The 17,488-nt window shown below is 40.0% G+C and overlaps 1 non-coding gene across 1 annotated transcript; it reads left to right on the top strand.

Moving 5' to 3' along the window:
* The first annotated feature begins 13,713 nt into the window (after positions 1-13,713).
* Positions 13,714-13,820, top strand: LOC130996336 (small nucleolar RNA R71). Its single transcript, XR_009092519.1, has one exon. It is a non-coding gene; the product is annotated as a small nucleolar RNA R71 (small nucleolar RNA).
* The last annotated feature ends 3,668 nt before the right edge of the window (positions 13,821-17,488 follow it).

Genomic DNA, 17,488 nt, shown 5'->3' with positions numbered 1-17,488 from the left:
TTGTCCTTAGCTTTTACACAGATTTAATAAAAAAAAAAAAATCAACATACACTAATCATCCTTATTTAATGTTATTTACTGAGTTAATCACAATTATATCCATGAGTAAAAACATAAGAAACTCTTCATTGTCTTCTCAAATTTAACCTGCTAATTAAATGATGGGATTTTTGTTTCACACCACAAACTTAATGTAAAACTAGGGTGAAGAAACGAGCTTATTAGATAAAGTTTTGACTATAATTAATGAGATTAGGGGTAGATAGGGTAACTAAATCTAAAACGATTTATATATTGCAAATAATTTTTTTTTTAATAATTTCGCGTGTTTTTCTCATTATGAAATGTAAAATGGTATGTATGCTTATGTTGGACCCGTTATGTTATACACGCTCCAATCAGGTAATCATCTACCAGTATAACTGCATCGTCTCCCTCAAAGTAGGTAGAAAATCAAGCGTTACACCAAATATATATAACCTTGTTAAATATTTATATATATACATGCTACATAATTTTATATCTTGAAAACATTGATCAAACAAAAACATTTTCAATTTGGTTTGATTGAGAGATGAAATATGCATAAATATATAAGTAATGTTGAAAATTGGACGAAGCATGTGGGGTTGTTCAAGAAAAGTAATGTAATGTCTATTCATACAGTTTTATAAAATTGTTCATGTCCAGTAGGAAGCCGGCAGTTAAAATGGCCACATAACAAACTTCTTCTATCTGTCCAAATTTAAGACAAAACCCCTCATCAACTCCACTATTTATTTATTTAATTAATAATTAATTACATGTGTCATACCCAACCAAACGTCGGCAATTCCCGTATAAAGATAACTGCATTTATCGTGAGAACGTGAAAACACTGTATTGGATGTATAAACTTATTGCGTTCGTAGTGAAATTTATTGTACTTGGAAAAAAAAATCAGCTCCCTTTCAAGATTCGAACCCATATGCTGCATTCGTCAATCAAAATGATGCGTCCACCGTAAATAATTTTAAATAGGATTGAGAATAGTTCTTCGTTTTCATTTTAAATAGGGGTTCATTTGAACCTCTTATCTATATATACATGAAGAATGATATAGATTGAGAGAATGGAGAATAATGAATAAATCAATAAATTCTATGAATAAACCAATATAATTCATGAACAAATATATCTAATTAATATGGTGAAAATTTGATCCCCTCTCCAATTTGAACTTAGACAAAAATACTTGATCATATATAACGTTGATTTATTCAAAAACTGTATTTACTTATTTACATCATATATTGAGTGGTTTGGTTTAAGCTAATTCTTGGAAATACTCCATCCGTCCCATGAAGCATGACCAAGTTCTTTTCGGCACGGGTTTTAAAAAATTGGTATTTTGTGTATTAAGTGTGGTAAGTGTAAAAGTGAAAAGATAAATAAATGATTATTTTTTTGTCATATAAAGAAACTGGTTAAATTTTATGGGACAAACTAAAAATGAAACTTGGTCATGCTTCGTGGGACGGGGGAGTATTTAAAGTTGAGTCAAAGATCCATATTTAAAAGAATCAACATTTTCAAGGATCCTCCACATGGCCTCTTGTTTATCCACGTCATCACATCATATGCAGGTTTAATACTTGTTGTATTTATTTATTTGTTTATTAATTATTTCCCTTCACATGGCTCCCATGCAACTAAACTATACATTAATATCCCTCTCTTAATTTCCTCAACCAATTCCTCACTTCACTCATCCACCATTTCTTAAATTCAGGTGTCCACATAAGTGTATATAAATAAAAGAATTATTGCAATTGAAGTTACAATTTTTTTTCCTTGTCACAAATTGTAACCTATTTTAATACCATGTTTTAATAAATTATCAACTTTTCGATTTGTAATAAATTTGTCCTTTTAATATTTTTGTTGTACGAGTTTGGAGCACAGATTTAGATATTTATCCGACGACAGAAACTCAAAATTGATTTAAAGGCTTTTGAAATTCATGTGTCCGTCCGGTGAAATTATGCGAATTCATATGTACTTTTGACTGATAGTTGTCAAATTATCGACTTTTATGACTGACATCTATCAAATTGGTCAAATATGTAAGACTTCCACAAAAAACCAAGCAAACCCATCAAATCAAAGAGTATTTAAAGAATAGGGCATAAAATGCTTATGTTTATAGAAGAGAGCATTTTTCACATATAACTTAAAGAATATGGCATTTTAAAATTTCACTCTTATTAAAATATTTTAAGAATTTAGTCTAATTTTCAATAAGTGAAAAGATTAAGATTTACGACCAATTGTAGATATAGAAAAGCATCTTACTATCAAAAAAAAGTAATTGGCTTTATAGGTTGGCTCTAGTAACTAGATTGGGTGCAACTTGCTATTATTCTCCATGGTTATCATTATGTTGTGTTAACCTATTTATTTATTTAGTTTTATTTTTATTTATCATTAATCATGTCGTTAGCATCGTTAATTTTGTGTAACGAGAGTATATGCAACCTACTTAATTACTAGTAGTATTAATGGATTCAATCATTAGGGATCTTTTTATTGCACGCCCAACTATATGTTTGCATGATGTTGTTGGCAAAATTATTATACCTTGCTTTTGCCTTATCCAGAATCTAAAGGTTTTTGGAACTACTCCTTTTATTTTCAGTAATGAACCTAATAATTCTAAAATTAAAATCGAAAGAGGCACTCTCCCGTGCAACTGGTTCTTAAATGACATTACTTCAACATACAAATGACACTTGAAAATCTTCAAGTGTCATTTGTATGTTGAAGTAGTGTCATTCAGAAATGTTCAAGTGTCATTTCCCGAATAAAATAGTGTCATTCTGGAAACCAGTTGCATGGTGCAACCGATTGTACATGAGTATTTGTGAAACCGAAATATACAAGAAATTGACATTAAAGAAAATATGAAACACAAATTAAAGAAAATAATAATTGGACACGAGTTAGGCAGCAAATTAAAGATGAGATATATTTGAAAAAACAAAAAAAAAATGTTATAAAACAATTGATTATTTGAAAAACAATTATAATGACATAGCAAAAGAAAATAGTAACCATATATACATAATACATTACAATAATGTGGTAAATTCCTCTAATTATATTTTTAATTGATATGATAATTAAGTTAGATTCCGTGGCCACATGAGTATATTCAAGATGGTCAATGGGGACAAATAGAAGCAATCAATCCTTCTTAAAGTGTTGATGTAACAATAATTAGTCATCCATTACAACCATATTTAATTTAGATATATAGAAAGCAATAAAAAGCTTTTTTTTTTCTCTCCTTTTTTTTACCCCTCCTTTTCATATTGATCAAAAGGTTATTTTAATTTGAGTAGGTTTTAGTACTTTAAGTTTATTTCATTCTATTCTCATTATCATTTCATCCCCAAATTCATTCAACTTTCACATCTTATTATATCCATTCAATTTAAAAGGAGCATATTAATGCACACACATTTACATTAACTTGTGAAGAAACACATCATGTTCGAGCCTATGATGAGCCATCAATCACAAAAAGATGCAGATGTTTTTGCCCTATTTGCTATATAGATTTGTAGGGCACAAACTTGGAGCATCAACCAACTCTCTTCTTTTTAATAACAAAAGTAGGTTTAGTTGTTAGTGTCCTAATTTTGTTGTTGAAATACTTGGCTCAACTAGTCATGAGATGTTACCATACACACAAATTGTGGGGGATTGAATGCCCCCACCCACCACTTCCCAACGTGGGAGGTTCCTCTAAGACCTCAATTTCTTCCACAATTTCACTTCTGTTCGCTAATATTTTCACCACGCCGCAAGTATACGGGTAGTTGTAATATATGGAAGCAAGGTCGTATCCCACAAGGATTAGTAGTTCAATCTAGTGATTATCCTAATTCATTTTACTCGACTATTTAGACTAAACGATTGAGTGATTGGTTTGATTATCTAACTAAATACTTAACAAGTGCAAAGACAAATAAAAATCAAATAAGCAAAGTGGATAAATAAGATGATTAAGGCGATTTAGGGACTAGGCATCGATGATTAAGTAAAAGACTTCAATTATAGCTCAATATTAATCTTGACAATCCTAATTATCTAGAGTGATCTCCCAACTAGTTCTAGCCCCCTCCCGGACGACTAGAGCGGTAGATTACGGGTCATAGTTGCCGTCCCCGGTCAACTTCTAACCTATAACTCCCAAAAGCACACAAAGATCGACATACTCTCACCCAACTCTCAACCTCCCGGTTATCGAATTGATATGTTTCAAACACCTTATCTATTGCAATTATCCTCTCCCGATTCAATGTGCAAATTAGAAATGCATAGAATGTGGCCAACAATCCATACAAGAAATAAATCAAGGGTTTGAAAAGATAATGTGCAAATGAACAAACAAGATTTATATTGAGCATAAATAATCAATCCATTACAATAATCATCTAGCCTAATCCCCAAATCAAAAAGAAATTTAGCCTAACATGTTCAAACACAATAAATCAAAGTTAAAGGTGTACATAATGAAAGAGAGAGTAAGAAATGACAAATCCTATTTATGAGCTTCTTCTTCCTTCTCTTCTCTTCAATGGTCTTCAATGGTAGATGGGTGTGTTGATTGGAGGCTAGGGTTTAGTGTGTGGAGTGTTGGGGAAGATGAGTGATGGAGAAGAAGAAGAATAATGAGAGAAAAAGGGGGAAAATGGGGTTTAAGGGCTGAAAAACGCGACTCCGCTCTTTTCCCGCGGTCACGGCCCGCGCCCGTGGTGCTCAAACGTGGGCGAAATTCAGGTAACCCGCGGTCCCGCCCCGCGGCCGCGGGTGGTGACCGTGGGGGGACCCGCGGTCCCGCCCCGCGGCCGCGGGTGGTGACCGCGGGACATCCCTGGAATTGAGCACTTAGCCCGCGGTCCCACCCCGCGGCCGCGGGTGGTGACCGCGGGCGATACCTTCCCCACGACGCGTGCCCGCGGCCGCGGCCTCTGTGCGCGGCTGACTTTGTCGGCCCCGTTCTCCCTCGTCCGAGCTCCGATTCGGGCGCCGTTCACGCTCATGGATTCCTCTCGAGACGTACTTCAATCCTATGCTCTCACAATTCTCCAATCAACTCTTGATTTGCCCTGAAAATACTCAAAAACTATACCAAGCAATCAAAACTTCATAAATACTAAATATTCGGGCACAAACAAGCATTCACAAGCAAAACATGAAGGGAAATGACAACAAAACATGTGGAATTGAGGTACGAAAACCATGTTTGTCAACCCCCCAAACTTAAAGTGTTGTTTGTCCCCAAACGACGAAGAGAAGAGAAATAAAAGTAAACAAACATGTAAGCATGAATTGGTGTCATTTCAAAGGCTTCAACAATTTTTTTCAAATGAGTATCACAAGTAGATGTGCATTTCAAGAAATCACAAGTGTCAAAGAGTTCAACATTAGAGCCTCCAAGCTTGAATCCTCACAAAGGTGGATGTTTCAATGGTGCACTCAACTCTCAAGTGTTTAGAATGGACGTGTTTGCACTCAACTTGAAACAATGCATGCAATCTACCATAAGCTTGCCATTTATCCTAACTCTTTATACTTCAATGTGTTATAAATAAAGATCAAAAAGGGCTTTCCTTGGGTTGTAATGAGGGTTCTTTGGTAAGGTGAGTAGTTTTTAGGCAAAGTGACTCATCCCACGATCAAATAATCATAATGAACAAATCGACTTCACTATTTCTCTTATCAAACATAAACCACAATCCCTGCATTTCATCCTTAGTGATATATATCATGGCCATGATTCAAAAGGCAAATCACTCCCCTTTATGCTCTTTTATTCACATTCATTTTCATTTCTTTTTCTTTTTTTTTTTTTTTTTTTTTTTTTTTTTTGAGCTCATAGGGGACTAGTGATTTTCACTTAATCAAAGCTTGATAAGCACTTTCAATCATTTCCCAAACTTTTCTTCATCAAAGCAACCACCAACACTCTAGGTTCTACCCCTTTATTATTGGTTATTCAAAGAAAGGCTACAAGGCACAAAAGGGGTAAACTAAGATCATATGAGAATTTGGACACAATTTGAGTTAAGTGGCTAACAAAGATGGCCTTAAATCACTTCAATATTAACAACACATCTACTTTAATTTTCAAGAGAGGACTCATGGCAAGTTCTAGAGATCAACACACATGCTCAAATGATTTACACTCAAGAACAAAATGAGATTGTAAATGTATGACAATCAAAGGCTCAATTCTCACAAGCTCATTTCTTTTTCAAGTTCTTGGAGGTGCAACATTTAGCTCATCATCACAAGTTCAAACTCTTCATGCAAAATCAACAAGTGATACATAACAATTTCTTTTCAAAAACACAATCATATCATAAGCCCAATAACAAACAAATCATCCTCACAAAATTTGTTACAATTATCCCAACAAAAAAAAAAACAAAACATCAAAAAGTCTTTCAATTATTCAAAACATAACAAAAACACAACATGCAAAAACACAAGATAAACGAGACAACTAATCCATCTTCCCCCTCCCCCCAAACTTATTTCACACAAAGTGGAAATAAGGATGGAGGAAAAGAGAAGGATAAGTTGGCTCGGACTCACAATGGTACGGGCACGACTACGGTGGCGGAAAGGGGCCATGGAAGGCATGGAAGTGGCGCATGTGCTCTTCGTAGCGGCGCCGCTCATCCTCTTGGTATTGCATAAAGGCTTCATATTGCCTTCTTTGCTCTTCTTGGATTGCATCAAAGCGGGCCATGTTTGCGGCTTGGAAGGAGTCAAAGCGGCCCATCATCCTATCCTCAAATCCGACACCCCCTCCTGGATACGCCGGGGGTGGTTGAGGTATCTCACCACCTGGTTCATATGCTGGCTCTTCCTCCTCGCCCTCGGGGGCGTGTTGTTGTGCATGTGCGTCTTGGAGGTGAGCAATGGTGGCGGCAAAGTGGGCGGGCTGACGCATGCCTAGGTTAGCGGCCTCCCCGGGGCCCATGATGGTGGTAAGGGCCGGATTGGGCAATGGGAAGTACACATTGCCGTTGTCGCCCTTGAGGATCCACAAAAGCTGTCTCCCGGAGGCGAGAAAGTGTTGTTGCACTAGGCAACGTCGGTCGAGGAGGATGTCACGGGAGATGGGGTCTTCTTGAATAGCCACCCCAAGATGTGTCGCTATAGGGGTGATCATGCCTCCAATGCATATTTTGCCCCCTCTTGTGTGAGCTTGAGATTCGAATTGGTCGGCCAAAAGACACCCAAGAGATAAGGAGATGTTGGTGAGGGCGCCTTGAATGAGTAAGAGCTCATTCGACCGACAAAAGCCCACATTCTCCCGACCAAGGAAAGTGAACCCGAAGGCCCGTTGGGTAAGGCGGATAACCGGGTTGCGCAATGACGCCGCCTTTGATCGCCGGGAGTCATAGCCTGCAATCTCCTCCACGCCTCGAAAGTGACATCGTTCCCACATACGGGTGGGATTGAACTCTAACCCACCGGCGTATGCTCCTCCTTGGGGGCAACCCAAAATCTCGTCCAACTCATCAATAGTTAGCTCTCGGGGCTCATTCCCGAGTTGGAAAGAGATTCGTGATGGAGCTCCGTTGGACTTGATGAGCTGGAATGTGGAGAGGAACTCAAGAGTGAGCCCTCGGTATGCTAACCATCCTCCAGTGATTACTCGCCGCCATCCGCCTCTATCCGCCAAAGACCAAATGTCTTCGGCTATTCCCATGGCCTCGATAGTTTCCGAGCAAATATACCGGCATTGCCGGTGAGGAATGGCACAAAGTTGCTCCCAACGTTCGCGGGAGTCCGGAGTAGGAAGTCGAATCCCATAGAATTGAGGAGTGTGCCGAGTGATAGTCACCTCATCGGCACGGGAGGTACTGGCCTTCCCCTTTCCTTTGCCCTTTGTTACACGTGGTGCCATAGCAAAATGTGCCTACAAAACCAAGTGTGAGTCTTTATTTGACACAACAAACGACAACAACAAGATACTAGAAAACAACTTAATTAAGCAAATTAGCCCGGGAAACGGGCGAATTCTTATTCTAAAAGCACATAAATTAATCACACTATCACAATGCATCTCACAACAACACATAGCATCAATATTAAGCCCACAATCACCAAAATCTCCCCCCCAAACTTAGACATTTATCTACACCCAACACAAGCAAATTCTTAAGCAATAATGTCAATTAAGCATAAATTCACCGATTAAATTGCAATTAAATGAAAGACCCATCATCCTAGACATGTATAGAAGCAATTAAATGCATCAATTCAACAATGTAGCACAATGTAGGAAAAATCCTAATTTTGAGCCCTAATTGCATATAAACATGTAGAATGCAAAATATCACAAAATAATCGGTAAAAAACTTCTAAATCATGCTTAGAATGTAAAAATGAAGGAATGAAAGCAAGTAAAACATACCTTGTAGTTGGATTTGGAAGTGAAAGTAGAGAGGAAGAGTGTGTAATTTCGTGGGTGGTGTGAAATGAGAGTGAAAAGTGAGGAAGAAGGGTGAAAAATGGGTTAAAAACCCGAGTCAACGCAAGTCAACGCGGGGCCAGGAGGCCCGCGGTCCCGCCCGCGGCCGCGGGTGGTGACCGCGGGACATCCCTGGAATGCGCGTTTCGCCCGCGGTCCCACCCCGCGGCCGCGGGTGGTGACCGCGGGCACCCTGGGAGTCTTCAAATTTGAAAAATTCAATTTTTGGCGTTTTTTTTTTTTTTTTTTTTTTTTTTTTTTTTTTTAAGATAAAGGGAATTAAACTCACAAACAAAAGAAATCACACACATATAAAAATATATACATAGATGAATATATAATACCTATGTATATGTGTGTTTATTGAACTTGCAAAAATTAAAGATACCTTGTTGGGGTGCCTCCCAACTAGCGCTTAGTTTAACGTCGTGAGCTCGACGTCTTCATGATGGTGTCATGTCTTTGGTTCGGCGAGAATGATGACGGACACTTTCTCTCGTGGCTCGGCTCGAAAGTATGCCTTAATGCGTTGGCCATTCACCACAAAAGTGCGTCCATCGTTGCCCTTCAATTCAATAGCTCCATTGGGGGAGACCTTGTTGATGAGGAATGGGCCCGACCATTTGGACTTGAGCTTTCCCGGAAAGAGTGAAAGGCGGGAATTGAAGAGAAGGACCTCATCCCCGGGTGCAAATTCCCGTTTGTGGATCATCCTATCATGAAACCTCTTGGTCCTCTCTTTGTAGAGGCTTGAGCTTGCAAATGCCTCACTTCGAAATTCATCTAACTCATTGAGTTGAAAGACTCTAGCTTGGCCAGCCTTCTTGAAATCAAAATTGAGCTTCTTGACCGCCCAATATGCCCTGTGCTCTAACTCTACGGGGAGATGACATGACTTCCCGTATACAAGTTGGTATGGTGACATGCCAAGCGGTGTCTTGTACGCCGTTCGATATGCCCAAAGTGCGTCATCAAGCAAGAGAGACCAATCCTTCCGGCTCCCATTCACCGTCTTCTCAAGCACTTGTTTAATCTCCCGGTTTGCCAACTCGGTTTGACCATTGGCTTGGGGATGATAAGCCGTTGTCACTCTATGCTTCACCCCGTACTTTTTGAGAAGTCCTTCCATCCACTTGTTGCAAAAGTGGGATCCTCCATCGCTTATCAAGGCCCTTGGAATTCCATGCCTTGTCAAAATATTCTTTTGAAGGAACTTGATCACCACTTTGGAGTCATTGGTTTGAGTAGGAATTGCTTCCACCCATCTTGAAACATACTCCACGGCCAACAAAATGTATTGGAAGCCGAAAGACATTGGGAATGGGCCCATAAAGTCTATGCCCCATACGTCAAAGAGCTCAACTTCAATCACATTGTTAAGGGGCATCTCGTGCTTCTTTGATATTCCTCCCATTCTTTGGCATTGATCACAACTCAAAATAAATGAGTGGCAATCCTTGAAAATAGTTGGCCAATAGAAGCCACTTTGAAGCACCTTAAAAGCGGTTCGGTTGGTGCCAAAGTGCCCTCCACTAGGAGAAGAATGACACTCCCTCATAATAGCTCCCCATTCTTCTTCGGGTACACACCGCCGGATGATGGTGTCGGCACATCGTCGATACAAGAACGGCTCATCCCATAAGAAGAATTTCACATCATGAAAGAATTTTTTTCTTTGGTAACGATTCAACTCGGGTGGTGGATGAATGCCGGATGCAAGATAGTTGACGTAGTCCGCATACCATGGGGTGTGGGTCTTGACTTGCAAGATTTGCTCATCGGGAAAATTCTCATTGATGGGCACATCGGCATTTTCCCCTTCCACGGGATTCTCAAGTCTTGAAAGGTGATCCGCCACAACATTTTCACATCCTCTCCTATCTCGGATTTCAATATTAAACTCTTGAAGGAGGAGGATCCACCTTATCAACCTCGGCTTGGCATCTTTCTTCTCAAATAAATAACGGATGGCCGCATGGTCGGTGTGAACAATAGATTTTGTGCCAATGAGGTAGGAGCGGAATTTGTCGAAGGCATACACAACCGCCAAAAGTTCCTTTTCAGTGACGGTGTAGTTTGATTGAGCCTTATCTAGAGTCCTACTAGCGTAGTAGATGACTCTAAATAGCTTGTCTTTCTTTTGCCCCAACACGGCCCCGACGGCGATGTCGCTTGCGTCACACATGAGCTCAAACGGTTGTGACCAATCCGGTGTGATCAAGATGGGAGCACTCACTAAAGCCTTTTTGAGTTTCTCAAAGGCCACCAAACAATCTTCATCAAAGTTGAACTTTGCATCTTTTTCAAGAAGGTGACATAAGGGTTTGGTGATCTTTGAGAAATTTTGGATGAATCTTCGATAAAACCCGGCATGTCCAAGGAAACTTCTCACGGCTTTCTCATTGGATGGTGGTGGAAGCTTCTCAATGGCCACTATCTTTGCTCGATCCACCTCCAATCCGGCTTTGGAGACCTTGTGTCCAAGCACAATTCCATCCCTAACCATAAAATGACATTTTTCCCAATTCAATACAAGGTTAGTTTCCTCACACCTTTGCAACACAATAGATAGATTATGGAGACAATGATCAAAAGAATTGCCAAAGATAGAAAAGTCATCCATAAAAACTTCCATTACATTTTCAATTAAATCATGGAAAATGGCCATCATGCATCGTTGAAAAGTAGCGGGGGCATTGCAAAGACCAAATGGAATGCGTCTATAAGCAAAAATGCCATAAGGACAAGTGAAAGCGGTCTTTTCTTGGTCCTCCGGGGCAATCATGATTTGATTATACCCGGAGTACCCATCAAGAAAACAATAAAATTCATACTCCGCCAACCTATCAAGCATTTGGTCAATAAAAGGAAGAGGAAAGTGATCTTTTCGAGTAGCTGTGTTCAACATCCTATAGTCAATACACATCCTCCATCCATTTACTAACCTAGTTGCAATTAGCTCATTATGCTCATCTTTTATGACGGTTATCCCCCCCTTTTTAGCAACAACTTGAGTGGGACTAACCCACTCACTATCCGAAATAGCAAAAATAATTCCCGCATCTAGCAATTTGAGAACTTCTTTTCTTACTACTTCTTGCATAATAGGGTTTAACCGTCTTTGGCCTTGCCTCCTAGGTTTAAAATCATCTTCCATCAAAATTCTATGCATGCAAATGGATGGGCTAATCCCTTTTAAATCGGAAATTGACCATCCTATAGCGGACCTATACTTCCTCAAAACATTTAGCAATTGATCAAGCTCATGAGGAGAAAGGTAGGATGATACAATTACCGGATACGCCTCATCCTCACCAAGGAAGGCGTATTTCAAGTGTTCGGGGAGAGGTTTTAACTCCAAGCTGGGAGTCTTCTTCTCCACTCCTTCATCTTTCGGCTCTCCATTTCTCAAGTCCAAGAAACATGCCTCTCCTTGTGAAATTTTCTGCACAAAGTTCATTTCATTAGCCTCAATAAATAAGTTAGAAGCATTAAACTCATCATTATCAACAAAAGAGAATAGAGGGTTTAGGAGGCAAGTGTCCATTGGATTGTTGTAGATGTGGTACTCCTCCATGTTGATGCAAGACTCTATCACTTGCATCATCTTGCATTCACCAACCCTCTTCTCTTCTTCTTCCTTGTACTTGAGAGCCTTGTGGATTGAAAATGTGAAGCTCTCGTCATTCACTCTAAGGGTGAGTTCGCCCTTAGCAACATCAATGAGGGCTCTCCCCGTTGCCAAGAAAGGGCGCCCCAGAATCAAAGGCACATCTTTGTCTTCCACCATGTCCAAAACAACAAAGTCCACCGGGAAAATGAAATTGTTGACTTTCACTAGGACATCTTCTACTATCCCCTTTGGATAGGAAACGGAACGATCTGCCATTTGAAGGGCAATTGTGGTTGGCTTGATGGTGCCAATCTCTAGCTTGTTGAAGATTGAGAGCGGCATCAAATTTATACTTGCTCCCAAATCACACAAAGCTTTCCCAAAACGATCATTCCCAATATCACAAGGGATTGTGAAGCTCCCGGGGTCCTTGATCTTGGTGGGGATTTTTCTTTGGAGAACGGCACTACATTCTTCGGTTAGATTGACCGTCTCATTCTCTCCCATCTTCCTCTTGTTTGATATGACCTCCTTTAGGAACTTTGCATAGGAGGGCATTTGTTTCAAAGCTTCAATAAGTGGAATGTTGATGTGCACCTTTCGAAAAATCTCAAGAAACTTGGAGAATTCATTCTCCACATTCTTCTTTTGATGTCTTTGAGGGAAAGGGATTGGTGGGCAATAAGGTGGTGGAGCCACGTACACCTCCTTCTTCTTTCCTCTATCTCCTTGTTCCTTTGAAGGGTTGCCATCTCCAACTTCAACCACAACACCACTTCTATCTTCTTCGTCGGGCATCTTGGGCTCTTCATATGTTGTCCCACTCCTTAGAGCAATGGCCTTGCAATGCTCCTTGGGATTCACGATTGTGTTGCTTGGGAATTGCCCTTGTTGGTGTTGATTGTTTATAGACTCGGCAATTTGTCCCACTTGTATCTCAAGCATTTTCAATTGCTTGGCTTGAGCCTCTAACTTCTCATCCGTTCTTGTCATGTGAGCTTGAGTCGTGGTCATGAACTTCATCAATATTTCTTCAAGGTTGAGCTTCTTCTCTTCCTTGATCATGCCATGGCTCACCGCAAATCCGGGCGGTGGTTGCAAGAAATTGTTTGGATTGCTATAGGAGAGGTTAGGGTGGCGGTTAGGTTGGAATCCTTGAGTGTATTGCCCTTGCCCTTGGTAGCCACCTTGTTGTTGGGGCCGGAAGTTCGCATAGCCTCGGTTGTTGTTGTTGTTGATGTAGTTCACATCCTCGAAGCTAGTTTGTTCTTCAACCACGGGCTCTACCCTTGACATTGATATAGCATCAATCTTGCTATTCATGGCGTTCAATTGAGCCGTCAAAAGAGCTATCGGATCCGAGCTTGTTGTAGCCGCCACCTTCTTCAAGATGATCCTCTCCGTTGGGAATTGATGGCAATTGGTGGCCAAGTTCTCTATGATGTGAGCGGCCTCCGCGTGGCTTTTCTCCAACAATGCTCCATTGGCCGATGCATTCATGTCTCTTTGCATCTCACCACTACACCCGGTGTAGAATACACAAATGATTGTGTTTTGATCTAAACCATGGTTAGGGCACTTCCTTAGCATCTCTTTGAATCTCTCCCAAGCTTCGTAGAAGGATTCTCCATCAAATTGGTGAAATTGGACTATGTCCTTCTTCATCTTCATGGTTCTACCCGGAGGGTAGAACTTGTTGAGAAACTTTTGAGCCATGTTCTCCCATGTAGTGATAGAACCACCCTCTAAAGATTGGTACCATGTCTTGGCCATGCCCCTTAGCGAAAAGGGGAAGAGTCGAAGTCGAATGGCATCCTCCGGGACTCCATTCATCTTGATGGTGCCGCATATCTCCAAGAAGTTTCCAAGATGTCCATTCGGGTCATCTTGGGAAAGACCGGCGAATTGGTTTTGTTGTACCATATTTATGAGGGCCGGCTTGAGCTCAAAATTTGTGGCGTTGATTCTCGGGGCATTCACTCCTCCTTGTTGGACAATGGGTTGGAACATATTGCTAATAGGTGGTGGTGGAGGTGTATTTCTTAGAGCTTCTTGCTCATTGATTTTCCCTTGCATGGCTTCTAATTGCATTTGAAGTTGACGGATTAAGTCGTGATTTTCCGCCATAGCTTCCTCCAACTCTCTATCTCTTCTTGTTCTTGCTTTGTTGTGTCGACAAAAAGCTTCAACCTCAAGGTTTATAGGTATAAGAGGTGCACCCTTAGATCTTGTGTTCATACACTACCTATCAACCAACAAGAACAAGAAGTTAAAACACAATCTTAAAATAGAAAACAAAAATTAAAGCAAGTAAAATGTCTAAAGTAGTTAAGCACAATGAAGCAAAATATCACAAGCAAAGAAACTAAACTAATCCCCGGCAACGGCGCCAAAAACTTGTTCGCTAATATTTTCACCACGCCGCAAGTATACGGGTAGTTGTAATATATGGAAGCAAGGTCGTATCCCACAAGGATTAGTAGTTCAATCTAGTGATTATCCTAATTCATTTTACTCGACTATTTAGACTAAACGATTGAGTGATTGGTTTGATTATCTAACTAAATACTTAACAAGTGCAAAGACAAATAAAAATCAAATAAGCAAAGTGGATAAATAAGATGATTAAGGCGATTTAGGGACTAGGCATCGATGATTAAGTAAAAGACTTCAATTATAGCTCAATATTAATCTTGACAATCCTAATTATCTAGAGTGATCTCCCAACTAGTTCTAGCCCCCTCCCGGACGACTAGAGCGGTAGATTACGGGTCATAGTTGCCGTCCCCGGTCAACTTCTAACCTATAACTCCCAAAAGCACACAAAGATCGACATACTCTCACCCAACTCTCAACCTCCCGGTTATCGAATTGATATGTTTCAAACACCTTATCTATTGCAATTATCCTCTCCCGATTCAATGTGCAAATTAGAAATGCATAGAATGTGGCCAACAATCCATACAAGAAATAAATCAAGGGTTTGAAAAGATAATGTGCAAATGAACAAACAAGATTTATATTGAGCATAAATAATCAATCCATTACAATAATCATCTAGCCTAATCCCCAAATCAAAAAGAAATTTAGCCTAACATGTTCAAACACAATAAATCAAAGTTAAAGGTGTACATAATGAAAGAGAGAGTAAGAAATGACAAATCCTATTTATGAGCTTCTTCTTCCTTCTCTTCTCTTCAATGGTCTTCAATGGTAGATGGGTGTGTTGATTGGAGGCTAGGGTTTAGTGTGTGGAGTGTTGGGGAAGATGAGTGATGGAGAAGAAGAAGAATAATGAGAGAAAAAGGGGGAAAATGGGGTTTAAGGGCTGAAAAACGCGACTCCGCTCTTTTCCCGCGGTCACGGCCCGCGCCCGTGGTGCTCAAACGTGGGCGAAATTCAGGTAACCCGCGGTCCCGCCCCGCGGCCGCGGGTGGTGACCGTGGGGGGACCCGCGGTCCCGCCCCGCGGCCGCGGGTGGTGACCGCGGGACATCCCTGGAATTGAGCACTTAGCCCGCGGTCCCACCCCGCGGCCGCGGGTGGTGACCGCGGGCGATACCTTCCCCACGACGCGTGCCCGCGGCCGTGGCCTCTGTGCGCGGCTGACTTTGTCGGCCCCGTTCTCCCTCGTCCGAGCTCCGATTCGGGCGCCGTTCACGCTCATGGATTCCTCTCGAGACGTACTTCAATCCTATGCTCTCACAATTCTCCAATCAACTCTTGATTTGCCCTGAAAATACTCAAAAACTATACCAAGCAATCAAAACTTCATAAATACTAAATATTCGGGCACAAACAAGCATTCACAAGCAAAACATGAAGGGAAATGACAACAAAACATGTGGAATTGAGGTACGAAAACCATGTTTGTCAACTTCTCTTTATGGCTTCAATCAAATTATTTATTTCGTTTTTAAATATGCATTATATTTATGTCTGGCTAATTTTTTTTCTTATTCTAGGGTTTGTATGTAGTTTATTGAATTTGTGTGTTTAATTTATTGATATCAATTTGCCCTTTAGCTTTGTGATTCACCCTCTAGTTTGTAATTCATGATTTCTGGTGCTTAATTTCTTGTGATTTACCTGATCAATAATTTGCATGTTTAATTGTTCAGTTTGAGATTTCAATGTGATAGTTAATTGTTAAACCAATTAAGGAATGCATGATATAGTTTTTGCATTGAGACTTGAATGTGACAGGAAAGCTATAAGAAGCTATTCATTGTAAACTATTTGGAGTTAATTTATTCTATTTAGACTTAAATGTGATAGGGAATTTATTAATCTACTTTCATAGTTGTTTGTTGGAAAAAAATATGAATATGGTTGTGATATTTCATCAGAGTTGGATTAAAATTAATAATTGTATCAATAGGTTGAATGTATAAATTTAATTAACATAAATACATTCCCCAGAATCATTATTATTATTAATTTTTATTCTTTGATTTTATTTCTTTAGTTTTGAGTTTAGTTTTAGTTTTTCTCCATATTTTCGTTTGCCTGAATATTGAATATGTATTTATTAGAATTATTCACTGTGTTTTCGCTTGTCAGTCCCTGTGGATACGATGCTCTACTTGTTGTTTGATGCTACAAATATACCGTGTTAGTTGTAGTTTTTATTGCTAGTAAAATAGTGATTAGTGCTCGCCGGGCCACGGGCCAAAAAAGCTCATGGGGCTTACGGCCAAATTGGCCCGTCATTTGTTTTAGTATTAAATAAAGATTTGTGGATATGAATTGTTACTTATTAGTCCATGGCCTTGGAAGGCTTTGGAAGCTCGAAAAAAAAGGAAAAACAAAAAAAAGGATCGACTAATGATTCAGTATGGCTGGAACCAGAAGATGGATCGACTAATGATTCAGGGCCAACTAGAAGATGATTCAGAGCCTACAGTGCCGCTAAGTGATTGGTTAAGCGGATCGCTACGTCTGATGGTAACTCTTAGGCGATTTATGCCCAGTCGACTGTCCAGCTTTGACAAGGATGATCGTTGGAAAACACATTACAAATTTTGGGAGACTGAATATAAGAAGCATGGCCCAAAATTGTGCGCTGAGTCTCCAATAGTTTACTTTCGCACCATGCTCAGCCTATTCCATCGCGTACCACAAACTTCTGGTATATTTAAATTTAATGAATTAGTTTTGTAAGTTCCAATCTTAATATAATTTGTTTGTTAAGATATGAATCATTGGGGTTAGGTCCCGGGGTACACATACTCGTAAAGGACCTAAGAGAATAGGTCCATACAAAGCTAAACGTCTAGCCAAAAGTATCCGCTTCAAATCGCATAAGAGGTTTAAGTCGAGGATTTGAACTTGATG

This window comes from Salvia miltiorrhiza, chromosome 7 (genome assembly GCF_028751815.1).
Source record: "Salvia miltiorrhiza cultivar Shanhuang (shh) chromosome 7, IMPLAD_Smil_shh, whole genome shotgun sequence".
Classification (NCBI taxonomy): domain Eukaryota; kingdom Viridiplantae; phylum Streptophyta; class Magnoliopsida; order Lamiales; family Lamiaceae; genus Salvia; species Salvia miltiorrhiza.
Note: the sequence above shows the minus strand (reverse complement) of the source record. Positions and strands in the feature narration are given on the sequence as shown.